The 15,144-nt window shown below is 46.2% G+C and overlaps 1 protein-coding gene across 4 annotated transcripts in view; it reads right to left on the reverse strand.

Annotated features, from left to right (window-relative positions):
- The window catches only part of Sh (Potassium voltage-gated channel protein Shaker), a 400,727-nt gene that overhangs the window by 15,603 nt on the left and 369,980 nt on the right, over positions 1–15,144 (reverse strand). The window lies entirely within an intron of this gene.

The raw sequence follows: 15,144 nt of genomic DNA on the forward strand, positions 1-15,144 counted from the left end.
CCGGTTCCGTTTCTGGATTGCTTCAAAAACTTTCTTGTTGTTTCACTTCTGATAACTTCCGATACTTCATTTTTCAGATGGAGAACAGTAACCGGGCTTTACCACTTGGTTGTTGCGAAATATTCGGTGGGTATGGATGCTGGAAAATATCGAATGAATTATTTTCTAATAATAATAATAATAATAATAATAATAATAATAATAATAATAATAATAATAATAATAATAATAATAATAATAATAATAATAATCATCCTGGCTACGCCCACTGCAGGGCAAAGGCCTCTCCCATACTTCTCCAACTACCCCGGCCATGTGCTAATTGTGGCAATGGCCCTGCGAACTTCTTAATCTAATCCGCCCACCTAACTTTCTGCCGCCCCCTGCTACGCATCCCTTCTCTTGGAATCCAGCCCGTAACCCTTAATGACCATCGCTTATCTACCCTCCTCATTACATGTCCTGCCCATGCCCATTTCTTTTTCTTGATTTCAACTAAGATGTCATTACCTCGCGTTTGTTCCCTAACCCAATCTGCTATTTTCTGATCCCTTAACGTTACACCCATCATTCTTCTTTCCATAGCTCGTTCCGCCGTCCTCAATTTAAGTAAAACTCTTTCTGTAAGCCTCCAGGTTTCTGCCCCGTAGGTGAGTACTGGTAAGACAGAGCTGTTATACACTTTTCTTTTGAGGGATAATGGCAACCTGCTGTTCATGATCTGAGAATGCCTGCCAAACGCACCCCAGCCCATTCATATTCTACTGATTGAATACGATTAGTTATTGCGTAATATTCAATTCGAATTCCAACCTTCAAATATTCGCCCACCTCTACGATAGAGCGCAGCCATTCATTACGCTCGCCCCACCTGGCTGTGGGACGCAGTTAGCGAAAAGCAGCTAGGTAGAGGTGACACAGTCAGTTTCGCGTCTACGGAATCTTCCTGGGACAAGTTTCTGACGATGTTTATGCCCCCCCCCAACGTACATTTTTTTTCGGTACTCACGCTTGTCGAGAAGGCGAAGAGCGATTGTCAAGAGTGATAACACGGGAGGATGTTGCTTGGGCCTCCAGAACGCGCAATAGATAACGCCGTGGAGCGCACAAACTAGGAGCTTGTAACTCAAAAATTCCGTTTGCTGAGCGATTGAAAACAGGCTTTTCACCCACGCATTTGTCATGAATGCGAGTAGAAAGCATTCTACGAGAGTCTTGCTGGGAGCCTTTGTTGCCTATACGTAACGTACCATCAGGTTGGCTAAGGCTAAGTTGTGTCGAAAACGGGCAGTCATCTGGGTATTTACACTTTTAAAGAGCGAGAAATAACCTTCCGGAATTGAGGAATGCTTGGACATAAGACGTTTTCGTCCTATTTTATGAACGGTATTGTCAGGCATGAGTCTGGTGTTTCAACTTCAAATATTCGCCCATCCCTACAATAGAGTCGTTCCATTTGGCTGCTGGTGCCACCAGATACAAAGCTGTTACCCAGTGTATGATAATGCCCTGTAATAAACCAGCTGGTTGTACGTTCTGTTCATAGCAGATAGCGACCATGTCCATTTCTTAAAACTGGAGCATGCTTTAACCATCGCCATGCTTGTTTCCCAATATATCTCCTCGCTCTATATTTCCAATGGTTACCCCTTCATTCTGGCTTTCGGCAACGCCCGCCTTCTATGCTCCTATATTCGGAACCACTCCGCCTCCTCCTCCTCGCCCCTTGGTCGGATGAATCCAAGCGTCGACTATTATTGCACCGCTAATTTGCTCTGCGCAAGAACATTGCCTCATGGCAGGCACAGCACTCTACGGAAATCTGAAGCTGTAATTTCATCTCCCTGTAAAGCGTGCTTTGCCTGCATGGCAGCGGTGTAGTAGCATAAGGCAACTTACGAAGAGATGCTCCTCGGAGATCAGAAAGCTAACTGAACAAATTTTAAGAACAATATGGAGTTCAATTTGATAATCAGGGCATGCTGTCGACCTCCTCAAACTCTTATCTGGCCATTTTTGTGCTCCGTGGTAGTGGTAAAACTACGGTCTCTTGTGCAAAGTTCGGGCTGCATAGAAGGCCTAGCAATGTGTTATAAAATATTTTATATTTCTCCATGTAGACAAAGAATTGAAAACGGGTTAAAAAATTTTGTTTCTTAGTGCTTTAATACTTCACAAAAGACGCTTAAATTCGACTATTCTACTCAAGAACACTGGCGATTGGCTTCAGTAAATGCAATATTGCTGCAATTAGAATCATACTAAGATACTCGCAAGTTACGTATAATTCTGCATGCGCATGCGCAATTACGCTGGAAATCAGTCATGATAAGCACAATATTTTTTGCGCAGAAGCAGTGAAAGCAGCGTAATATTTATAAACAGATAAACGAAGTGTAAAGTTTCTAAACATGATAGTTAATATAGCATATCGCCAATTCGCATACAATTTCGCATGAACGCAGCCCAATTTTTCCGGACTTTCAAACCTTCAAAATTTTCTTTCTGTGTAGATGGCACCCCCGAACCCTTGCGAGCTTTATCCTCAAGCCAGGCTTTTTGTACTACCCTGAAATGGAGATTTTTTTGTGATACAGACGTTATTTGTGATACAGACGTTATTTTAATTATTTTTTTTGCATCTTTGGTTGCTCGAACTCATGAACTACCGAGTCGGAAGGATGCTCAACTCTTGTAGAACTTTTCAAAGCCTTTGTGGTGCGGGAGGCGGAGCGAAGAGGTAGCCGCCGAAGCCACGGTTTATTTAGGCCGGCCAGCCATGATGCAGCGGGATCTCGGCTGCGGCCAACGCCCAGGTCGAACGCGCTAGCGTGTTCTACTCTCGCGCTACCGGCACGTGAGCCCAACTTCTTCTTCGCCTGCTACAGAGGCGATAGTCGCGCCACTACAGGGCCCCCGTCCTAGTGCGAACCGCGATTGAAATAAAGCCCAATGATAAAGTCAAGGAAAGTGTGCAGTGGCGACGTCGTTGGTACTGTCGGATTCATGCAGTGTGAAAGAGATGTACCAGGCAGCAGCGGCAGCACAGTTGTGAGCGAGGCGCAGCCACAGTGATGCCGTAGTACGAACTCGCAACCTGCCGCAGGTTCTGGTAGATGCCTGGGCCTGGTAGAAGTCGGAGCTCCGAAAAAACACCACCTGGCAGCTCGGACTTGCGTGAAGATAGTGCAAGTGTTGGTCACTCACGATGTAGACGTAGAAGTGATACTCGAGCTGAAGAAACCAAATGGCAAAGCTGCTCATGCAAAACTTCTGCAGGCCATGCATCCGCGGAAGGTTTGAGCACAGAGCATGGGAACGCTTGCCTCCTGCTGCTTGGGGTGGAATTTCAAATGCCGGTAGCATCAGGGTTGCGGTGGTCGCTGAATGCATCGCGAAGTTTGTGCTTGCGGCGTCACCGTGCCTGCGAGATTCAAATTCGCACCTAGTGAATCCGGTCAGATAGCCTCTGAATCAGTGATGAGTGGGGTGCCCCCTAACGGAAACCGGACAGCTTGCGGCAACGTGTCGATCAGACCACGGAATTTCTGTGGCAGCATATACTTTCAACGCAAGGTTGTCCCCTAAGCAATGTCGCCACTTAAACACACGGGATGGAGTGCCGTTTAGTCGGCAAGTTCTTAGTTGTGGCCGGCACTCTGTCCTGTCTTTTCTTGTATTTTTCCTATGTTTCTATGTGCTGTAACACTGATACGAAGAGCGCATGAAACGAATCTCCTTATGGGAAACAGCAACGAAATCTTTTTGTTAAGAGACTTAGCCGCATGATGTGGTTTGACCGATTAAAGTGAAATAGCTCATCGCTTGTCGTGCTCTCATAAGCAGAAAGCACAGTTATCGCCTGAGCACTGATGAAAATCTTAGAATGAGCTAGTGCCGACCCAGATAGGGCTAGTACGCGCCTGCTGTTACCAGAGAAAAAGGCACAATATGGGCAAAACTTGTAGTTGTGAGCCTCACTAGTCGATCATGAACTTCCTACAGCTACCAGCTTCTAGTTGGAGAAACGCCATGATTGTCATATAAATAAACCCCTCTTTCTCTCGCTCTTTCTCTGCACTTCAAGCTACAATGTTGAAGAGTAGTGAAACAATTAAAATATAATAAAAACAATTAAAAAACATATAAAATACATGCAACCACGCAACCACCCAGACCTTCTCGCACGTCGTGTTGTTTGCGCAACCAATGGTTTCACATTCATTTTTGGCCACGCTCTGGCCTTCAAAGCTTCTGCTTAGTCACACGCCACTGAACTGTGGAACCACCTTCCTCATGACGTAGTGTGCATTAGCGTCAATGAGAAGTTTAGATATAAATAAACATCTATTGATGAATGGCAGACTACTCTATTCGTCGGTGTTTTTTCTTTTCGTTTTTTGATTCATTAGATATTGCAATAACCTTGCGCCATGTTTCTCTCTCTCTCTCTCTCTTTCGTTCCGTCTAACTTGCTTTTGTGAATGCCTTGTTAGTTTTTTCTGTTTTTGGTGCGTTAAGTAACGTTAAAATAGTGTCCATCTTCCGTTTGTAACCAAATTCTATCCCCATGGACCCTTACTTAATGCCCAACCAAGGTATGTGAGGTATGTAATAAATAGGAAAGTGCGAATTTTCAATCCGCCTGTCTCCTTAAGAGTATGATAGGAGCGCCTTTCTGGCGATTAAGCTTCTGCTGGTATAAATGAATACGAATCAATTCACCGTCTCAGCTGGCGACCGCTATGTTTAATTGAATTTCATTGGCACGAAAAAATGATCGGACAGCATTTGAGAAAGTTGCAAGGACAGCTGAGAAACTTACTTGCTGTCCATTAATTAAGCCCAACCAAGGCTAAGCATTTTGGTATGACGCACCCCGTTTAAATCATTGCTGTGTTTAGAATATCGACAATGAGCGGGTTGAAGTCAAAGTCAAAGTGTCCAGTCAAAGTGTCCGTTATTGGCGCACACATGGTGGCAGTGATGATAGCACGGACACCCTTACACTGTAGTTGAGTAATGATAGTCCTGACGAAAGTAACACTCACAAAAAAGTCAAATGCCGGACCAAGTGAAAAATTCATAACGGTTAAAACACCTGGCCCTTTTGCCACCGAAGATAATTCGTGGGCTAGGCTATTTAAAATTAAGCACTCTTATGGGAAGAGTTAATTTTCGCGTTGACTTCACGCTCAAGCTAGTATTATATAGTTACAAAGGGTCAGTGCAAGTAAAACAAGCGGGAAGCGAGAGTTGAGAAAGAGGAGGACGACGTTGCTCGTACGATTTCGACGGTTATTTGTGCCTTGGGCATCATTAAAGCAGCCCTTTAAACCTCTCCGGAGACTGTAAGAGATTGGTGGAAGGCGCGGGGTAAGACGAAGACGAACCCAACGACGGAAGCTCTACTACCTCGACTTCGCCGCAGCCGCGGCCTTGCCGGACTTCCGCTTTCGCCGATCGAACTGGTGTCCCAAGTCCAGACCACTGATGCGGTGGGGCAACTCCTACGGGTTCCTTGCCATACTATCGCGTGCCGCCAAACTTCGGCGGTACCTCAGGAGAAGACTTCGATGAGCGGCTCAAGAACTACAATCGGCGGAGCAGAAGCAACGGCTGGGATTCGACAGCGTAGCTCAGTCATGTTGTGTTTGTGCTAACTAACACCGCTCTCATGTGGTATTAAAACCACAAGCACATGTTCACAACTTGGGATCGTTTTGTTGAGGAAGTGCAGAAGTGCTTCGGCGATTCTAACGCGAAGAAAAAGCGAGCGGAGCAGACATTGACTCAGAGGGCAGAGCTTCCAGGGGAGACATATACCACATATATAGAAGAAATTTTGAAGTTGTGCAAGATGGTGAATCCCAGGATACCTGACGAGGACAAGGTTGGACACGTTCTTAAGGGGATAGCCGAAGACGTGTACAATTTCCTGATTGGCAAAGGGAACCTGAACTACGTGTCCGAAGCAATGCAGCATTGTCGCATATTGGAAGCACTGAAGATGCGACGAATAGCTCCGAAATGTGGCCGTCTGTCGAACCTGCTAGCAGCGGCCAGCGTCGATACGATGCCGCCTACTGACCTTTCGTCGACAATACGACAGATTGTCAGAGAAGAATTGCTTCGATGCCAGCAAATCTCTCACTGCCCCTGTGGCTTTTAGGACGTCTAGGCAACAGAAACAGAACGCACGCGAACGCCGTTCGCTCCGGCCCCATGGCAGCCATCAATTAATGCCTTTATGCAATGCCTTTATGGAATGTTTTTTTTTCTTTGGGGGGGCGGGAACTAGTCAAGCTGTCTGTTACAGCTTTTTTTCCCTTACCTCGCCCATCACGTTGATGGAAATAAATAAAGGTTATTATTATATTATTATTATTATTATAATACAATAGATGTCGTCGATGAGTACCAAGGAACACTGCTGTCTGGGTACTCATATCGACCACCCTACAATTAGGAACGCCGTTTTCACTCGTCGCGTTTCTCTCAACGAACCTCGGCTGGCTACTGTCCCCATGAAGAGCGATACTACCATTCAATTCCTTATGAGAGGCCTGGTTACTCCGGGCTGCCGCAGGTGTCTCGACCCGTTCCGGTGTGCTACAGCTGTGGCGTCCCAGGTCACATCTCGCGCTTTTGCAACTGCCGCCCTTCGTACTAGCGAGCCCTTGCACATGTCTTCCCAGCCTTTCGACCGCCCGTCCTCTACGCCTTGGCCACCACGCACACCTCCCGGTTTACGCTCCCCCTCGCCAGCCTCTGATCGAATCATAACGCCGCCACGAGCTTCCCGTGTTCAACGATCCCCATCGCCTCGGCTACGCTAGCAGTCACCGCCGCCGGAAAACTAGGTGCGACCAAAGTGGGTGAGGCCGCAAGATACCACGCACTTTCGACAGATATAACCCGTCAGTGTTTATGCTCAAGAACAAAGTACATGTACTTGTTGATGACATACCCACCTGGTCACTTATGGATACAGGCGCGACAATATCTGTGATGAGTGCCAATTTTAAAAGGCTTCTTCGACTGAAAGTGATGTTTTCTTTAAGCCGTGGTGCGACATTCCGTGGTGTGAGCGGTGATGTGTTGTCTTGTGGGGGTCTGTACTGCGGACGTGTCTTTAGGTGGCAAAGTGTTTCCAACAGAATTCGCGGTTGTTACACGATCCACACATGACGTTATTTTGGGAATCGATATTTTGCGGGAGTGTTGGGCAACTGTTGACAGTAGAAGTGGGCACCTATCCGTCCGCGGTAGTTTCCCAGCTGCGCTCTTGGAGAATTCATCACTTGATGAATCACTTGATGAATGCATCTTTGTCGTCTCCGAGAACACGATCGTTCCTGCATTTTATGCTGTGTGCGTTCCAGTAACCGCTTTTGGTAACAACCTTGACATGTTCGATGCTACGCTGGAACCGATTTAATTGACTTGTGTGAAAAAAAAAAACATTTTAGTTCCGCATTGAGTGGTGTTTGTAGTCGAAGGACGCGCAAGTGTGTGGACCATAGAGCCCGCAGTGTTGCCTCGTGGCATGAAATTCGCTGTATTGAAACCCGAATCCTCTACGACGCTGGTTAAGCTTATTGCTGCTACAGGCGAGAATAAACATTTAGGCTCTCAAGGTTCAGAAGACTCAAAACTTCTGCAGACGATCAGTAAGTCACTTAGTCAAACCGAACGCTATACACTCCCGTGCGTTCTCTCCAAGCACTCGGAAGTGTTTGACTTTTCGAAAAGCAGCAAAATGCCTCTAATTCCAGCGTCTTGAATACGTGATCGCTTCAACACCGCTTTGGTGCATCCCACAGGGCAGAAACCTTTGAGTGGCACCGTCAGAGCGCAGCATCATCAACGAGTAAGTGCAAGAGATGCTAGGAAAGGGAGTAATTCAAGAATCGGCAAGTCCCTGGGCCGCTGCCGTCATTCTTGTGAAGAAGATGGTACGTGGAGATTCTGCGTTGATTACCGCTGACTGAATTCCGTTACCAAGAAAGACGTGTATCCGCTGCCCAGTATTGATGACGCCCTCGACTGTCTGCATTCCGCTTCCTACTTCTCTTTCGTGGACCTCAGAGCAGGTTATTGGTAAATTCCAATGTACCCAGCTGACAAGGAAACGACGGCATTCGTTACGCCTGACGTCGTGCCGTTCAGACTGTGCAATGCGCCGGTGACATTCCAAAGGTTCATGGATACTGTTTTGCGCGGTTTGAAATGGCAGATTTGCATGTGCTACCTTCATGATGTAATTTTTGGACGCACATTTAATTAAGGAGCACAACACTCGTCTCGCTATTGTACTTGACTGTACGGAAATGGCTGGTCTTGACGAGTTTTGGCATTTTGGCGAGCGTCAAACTGTTGTGTTACGATTCGTCTATAAGGCTGGCATTAGACCCGACCCACAGAAGACGGCAACCTTTGAATCGCTCGAACAAGCTAAATCTGTCAAACAGCTTCGTAGGGCTCTGCTCATATTTCTGGCGGTTCATACTCGGTCTCGCGGATGTTGGCCACCCTTTGACGAATCTTCTGCGTAAGAACGCTCCGTTTCAGTGGACCCCTTAGTGTGAAGCCGCTTTTCGCCAGCTGAAGTTTTTGTTAACTTCACAGCCTCCGGCACTTCGATCCTTGGTCACCAACAGAGACTCACACAGGCGCAAGTGCCGTCGGCACCGGTGCCGTCCTCGTTCAGAGCTCTAGAAACAACGAACATGTCGTCGCGTACGCAAGTCGTTCTTTACACAAGCCTGAACGGAACTGCACTGTGATGGAACAAGAATGCCTAGCAGTAGTATTTGCCGTGCAGCGGTTTCGCTCGTACGTCTATGGTCGCCCGTTCACCATCGTTACAGATCACCATTCTCTGTGCTGGCGGGTCAATCTTCGTGACCCGTCCGGTCGCCTCGCGCGATGTACAGGAGTATGTATGTACAAGAGTCGCCGTCGACTCGCTGACGCGGATTGCCTTTCTAGGATGCCACTACATACGACGGATTGTGAAGCCGACAACGTTGATCATCTTACCGCTTCCCTTTCGCCTGATTTTCCGGATGCCTTGACATTCGCCGCCGAGCGGCGCAAAGATTCAAGCTTGAATGCTCTTTTCGCTGTCACAAAAGGGCCCGCAGGTGGATTTTGCGTCCGGGATGGTCTTCTTCACAAGCGGAACTTCTCAACGACGGGCGCCCGCTTTCAACTGGTGGCTCTGGATTCTCTTTACACGTCAGTTCTGTGCGTTACGCATGACGACCCGACCTCAGGTCGCGTAGGGATCGCGCGAACACTTAGTCGTACCAAAGAAAGATTCTACTGGCCTAAAATGTGTAAAACAGTTCATTTATTTCATTTTATTTGTATATACTGCAGCCTCAATGAGGCTATTGCAGGACTGGGATGAGCAACATACAACATTTATAAACAAGCTTGCGTTTATTGTTTCCGTGGTAGTGAACGGATGTTGCCCAGTAATGAATTCCAGACTTCAATTGTTCATGGAAAAAACTGTGTTTAAATAAATCAGTGCGGGCAAAAAGAGGATGAGATATATAGAGCATGGTGACTTCTCATACATGATGGTTTGGAAAAAGTCGCGCAGGTATCTAGAGAGGAGAGGCAAAGAGAATTGATTAACGTGTGTAGGAATTTTAGGCATTCAAGTTTGCGACACTCTGCAAGAGGAGTGAGATCAAGTAGGGGAAGAGGGTTAGACGGCGAAAATTGCTTGTCATATCTCCTACAAACAAAACGCACTGCTTTTTTTTGCAGATTCTAGTTTTTCGACGTCACAGTGTTTGCATGGGTTTCATACAACGCAGCCATATTCGAGGATGGGGCGAATGAGGGTTTCGTATGTAAGAAGTTTAGTTTCTTGAGGAGCAAGATGCAGCGTACGATGTAAGTAACCTAGTCTTTTAAGGGCCTTGTTACAGGTGACATCGATGTGTTTCTACGATGACAAATCGTGTGTTAGTAGGATACCTAAATTTTTGTATTCGAAGACCCTATTTAAAGTAATATTTTTAAAGGCATAGGCAAAGAAGGAAGGGAATAAGCGTTGTGTGAAGAACATGGAGAAAATTTTGGAAAAGTTGATTTCATTTGCCATGCTTTGGACCAGTTGCAGCAGTCAGCAACATAATTAAAATTATGGGGTTTTACGTTTCAATATCACTTTCTGATTATGAGGCACGCCGTAGTGGAGGTCTCCGAAAATTTCGACCACCTGGGGTTCTTTAACGTGCATCTAAATCTAAGCACACGGGCGTTTTCGCACTTTGCCCCCATCGAAATGCGGCCGCCGTAGCCGGGATTCGATCCCGCGACCTCGTGCTCAGCAGCCCAACACCATAGCCACTGAGCAACCACGGCGGGTTCAGCAAAATAATTGTTAAGGACAACATGATCAGTAGGAGATTTATGGTATGATATAAAACGCAATCATACGCAAAAAGGCGTGTTTTAATTGAGGAGTGCAGGGGGAGATCATTAATATAAAGCAGCAATAGAAGAGGACCCAGTACTGAGCCTTGGGGAACCCCTGATGAAACAGGCATCAAGGGTGAGTTAGTAGAGTTGAAGCATACATATTGCCAACGCTGGGAAAGAAAATTCGATATCCAGCGAAGCAAAGATGCATTTTTTGTATAGCGAGCAGCTTGTACATAAGTTTAGGGTGTGAGACAGTGTCGAAGGCCTTTGCAAAGAAGTCTATAACAACAGCATCAATCTGGTCACCTATGTCTAAAGAGATGCTGATGTCATGAACGAATTCTGCCAGTTCTGTTATAGTGCTCAGGCCACGTCTAAAACCATGCTGGAAAGTGCATAAAATCTTGTTAGTTTCAAGAAATTTGATAATATGTTTAAAGATAATGTGTTCGTGTAATTTACATGAGTGTGTTGTTAAGGAGATTGGCCTATAGTTAGATAACAATTGAACGTTGCCCGACTTAAATAAAGGCAAAATTGAAGCAAGTTTCCACGAGAGAGCAACAGTGGCGGTTGAGAGAGATTTTCTAAAGATAATTATGAGATATCTGCTGTATCAAAGAGAGTACCGAACGAGAAAGACAGTCGGGATACCGTCGGGACCACAGCGCTTCTCGGTGGGTAAGTTTAGGATTAAGTTCAGTACACCCTCAGTAGACAGCGATATATCGTCGATAGGAGGCTATAGTTCGGAATCAAAAACGGGTTACAGAGTTATCAGTCGTAGAGACAGAGTGGAAGTAGGTGTTAAACGAAGATACTGTCTGCGAATCAGAAACTGCAACGTTGTTAATTAATAAGGTGTCCGAGGATGACCCAGGTGGTAGGATAGCTTTCAAAACTTCCAGAGATTAGCCAGCATTAATTTCAGCAAGGTTTCCTTGTAATAATTTTTTTGCAGCAACCATTTTAGAATCGAGTTCCTTTTTAGCGCTATGGAATTGCATGAGTTTTGTTGAGTCACCAGAGCGTTTCGATCGACGTAATCTGGCCACACGACGTGATAAATGCAAAAGGTACCTAGTCATCCAAGGAATTTCAGTATTTTTTTTGTTTTTAAAGGAATGAAAAAGTTGGTGCACTTACTGACAAGATATTCGAAGAATCTTGTCGAAGTATTAGTATCACTTGTGTGACTTAATAATTCAAACTCATGAAAGGAATCACGGCCGTCTGTTACTGCCAAATCATCCGCGCGGGTAAAGTCAGGAAATATGCGGTAGATATAGCGGTATTTAGGGAGGATGCCAGGAACACAGCATTGTGGTCAAATATTCCATCAATAACATCGCATTCGTAACCGGCATTATAAAGAGATGTAGTAAGAAAGACAAGATCAAGGACGGAAGTTTCCCGAGTGAAATCCTGAACGATCTGCTGCAGGCCACACGACAATGAAATGTGGACGAACTCCCGTCCGATAGCTACTTCATGTCCGCTTACTTTCATAGAAGGCCAATCAACACCAGGAGCATTAAAATAGCCTATGCAGATAACGTTGGATGAAGAAGTATTATGACTATGCAAAAATTCACATAAGATTGTGTAAATGCTCAATATTAGAACCAGGCGGACGGGAAACGACCCCTGTAATCAAAGACATATTTTCGAGTTGGACTTTACACCACAAGGACCCAGTATCAGCTGGGGCAAGGACTACAGAAAAGTGAACGTTAGATTGACAAAATAGAGCATCCCCGCCTCCTCTCCCAAATTTTCTGTCACGCCGAACCACATTGAAACCAGGGGGCGGGGGGGGGGGAGGTGGTTACCTCAGAATCATGCACACCATCATGCAAACAGGTCTCAATAACACCTATAATATGTGGCGAGTAACACGAGACCAAGGAAAGAAATTTAGAGAAATTGCTGACAAGGCTTCTTGCATTAACGTTTAAAACGGAAAGTTTATTGCGAGTACTATGAAGTCTAGGGGATTTGGTCCTAGCAAGTGTTTCGGCGGATTTAGTTGAACCAGCAGATGATCTGACGAGAGTATTGGATGTGCTATCCCAATCGTATCGTACCCTGTCAATAAATACATAATCAAATCGAAGTTGGACAGATGAGTCACTATCCCTATGAGGGCAGGATGCTTCCCAGAGCTTCACACAAATATTGCGAACCTGGGGCGAGAAGTCTTCTGATACACGAAAGCTAGTGTTTTTAAGTTTATAGCAATTCCTCAGCACCAGCAGCTTATCCTGAAACTCAAGGAGCTTCACAACAACGGGACGTGATCGGCCTCTGAAGTTATTGCCGAGTCTATAACATCATTCGATAAACGCACATGCGATCTTAAGAGTGTCCTGGAACCACTTAGCAATGATGGAAGAAAGTTCCTTATAATTCTCGTTAGGGCCCTCGTTCAGACCGTGTATAATAATGTTGTTTCTACGCGACCTGTTTTATAAATTGTCGTTTCTGCAAGACAAATTAAATTAAAAATTATGGGGTTTTACGTGCCAAAACCACTTTCTGATTATGAGGCACGCCGTAGTGGAGGGCTCCGGAAATTTCGACCACCTGGGGTTCTTTAACGTGCACCTAAATCTAAGTACACGGGTGTTTTCGCATTTCGCCCCCATCGAAATGCGGCCGCCGTGGCCGGGATTCGATCCCGCGACCTCGTGCTCAGCAGCCCAACACCGTAGCCACTGAGCAACCACGGCGGGTGTTCTGCAAGACAGAGTTGATATGGCGTTTTTAAATTGCTGGATTTGAGTGTGTAGGTTGTTATTAGAATCCTTCTCACCAATAGACGTTGGCGATGTATCCGGAGAAGATACGCAAGCTTGTAAAGTCTCAAATCTCGTGTTGACAGACGATTGAAACATTCTGATCTTCGCAATATCCAGAGCCAGTTTCTTTTGGCCGTTTAGGAGTTTGAAGAGCATTTCCGCTACTTCGGGATGTTTATCAACATCTGTCAACCGGGTTTGGGAGGCAGGATCGCGCTGAGAACGAGCGTTGGGACAAGGGTTAACTTCCAGATCGCCACTGAATAAAAGCCTGCGGGCAGCATTTGCTAGGGCAGAATACAAAGAAATATAGAAGGCAAACATGAAAAAGTAAAATAAAGAATAAAGAAACGAGAAGACTAACCAATTGAGACCTATGTAGCCAGTTGTACACAGTGCCAGAGCCACAAGCGACCTACCTCAGCTCCAGTCAGTCACCTGTAGCCAGTAAAGCACCCAGTTCCTCTTTTGAAGAAGTCGGCATAGACCTGATAGGACCGTTTCCGCGTTCTTCAAGAGGCAACCGGTGGATCACTGTGTGCACTGACTACCTGACGCGGTATTGTGAGACGGCAGCTCTATCCTCCGCCACTGCGGCCTAGGTTTCCCAGTTTTTGCTGCATTCAATCATACTGCGAGACGGGCCGCCTCGCGTGGTAGTAAGCGACCGTGGTTGTCAATTTATTGCCGACATTGTGGAAGAATTACTGCGTCCGTGTGCCTTCGGGTTCCGACACTCAACAGCTCATCATCCACAAACTAATGGGTTCAGCGAGCGCACAAACCGAACATTGATAAACATTCTATAAATGTACGTCGCTACGGACCACAACTGGGATGAAGTATTACCGTTGATGACGTACGCTTTCAACTCTGCGAAACACGAAACGACCGGTTTCAGCCCTTTCTCCGTCTTCACGCCCCCCCCCCCCTCGTCATACGCTGTACACTATCTTTTCTTTTGTCATCCACGATAATTTGCTGCCTATGGCGAGGACTTTGTGTCGTGCAGGAGAAGGTCGTCGACTAGCTCGCTTACGTACGTTGGCCGCACAAGGCCGCTCTAGAACACGCTACGACAGTCACCACCAACATGTTGCATACGTTCCTGGCGACCTCGTGTGGATGTGGACTCGAATACGCAGACGTGGCTTGAGCCAAAAGCTGCTTGCCGACTACGCGGGGCCGTTCGTTATCGTCGATCGTCTGAACGAGGTGAACTACACGGTTGCACTCCTCACTTCTAATGGCCGCCTTTCACGCAAGGCTGAGGTGACGCATGTTGCCCGCCGAAAGTTGTTCACACGCTGGAAGCAGCAGTGACTCGCCCGGATGGCTTCGTCTGGGAGAGTAGTAATGTTACAAGGGTCAGTGCAAGTAAAATACGCGGGAAGCGAGAGTGGAGAAAGAGGAGGACGACGTTACTCCCACGATTTCGACGGTTCATTAAAGCAGCCCCTTAACCCTCTCCGGAGACCGTAACAATATTATTACTATTATTATTATTTTCTTTTTTGCAGTATGATAGCGAGGTCTCATTTTATGGCTCATTGTATTTTCCAAACTGGAAGGAGACATATTTCTTTTCACTTATGCATCGACTATGTCAAGTGACATATTTTATAAGCTTACTCGCTGTGGTGACCCTGTGGCCACGGCAATTACACGCCGATGTTAAGGCCTCCACTTCCGAACTCGGCGCATCTGCATTGTAAAGGTGGGAGAAAGGCGCTCGTGTGTTTTGGTTTAGACGTACGCTAATACGTTCATGTGGTCATAAGCTCAACTGGGGCACTAGCATGCATTGCATCATCTAGAGGGTTGACATGAAATCCGATCATAACAAACTAAAGAAAGAAGTAAATAGTGTTGAGCACATTCAGCGTCACGATAC

The sequence above is a fragment of the Dermacentor albipictus genome, chromosome 3 (assembly GCF_038994185.2).
Source record: "Dermacentor albipictus isolate Rhodes 1998 colony chromosome 3, USDA_Dalb.pri_finalv2, whole genome shotgun sequence".
NCBI lineage: Eukaryota > Metazoa > Arthropoda > Arachnida > Ixodida > Ixodidae > Dermacentor > Dermacentor albipictus.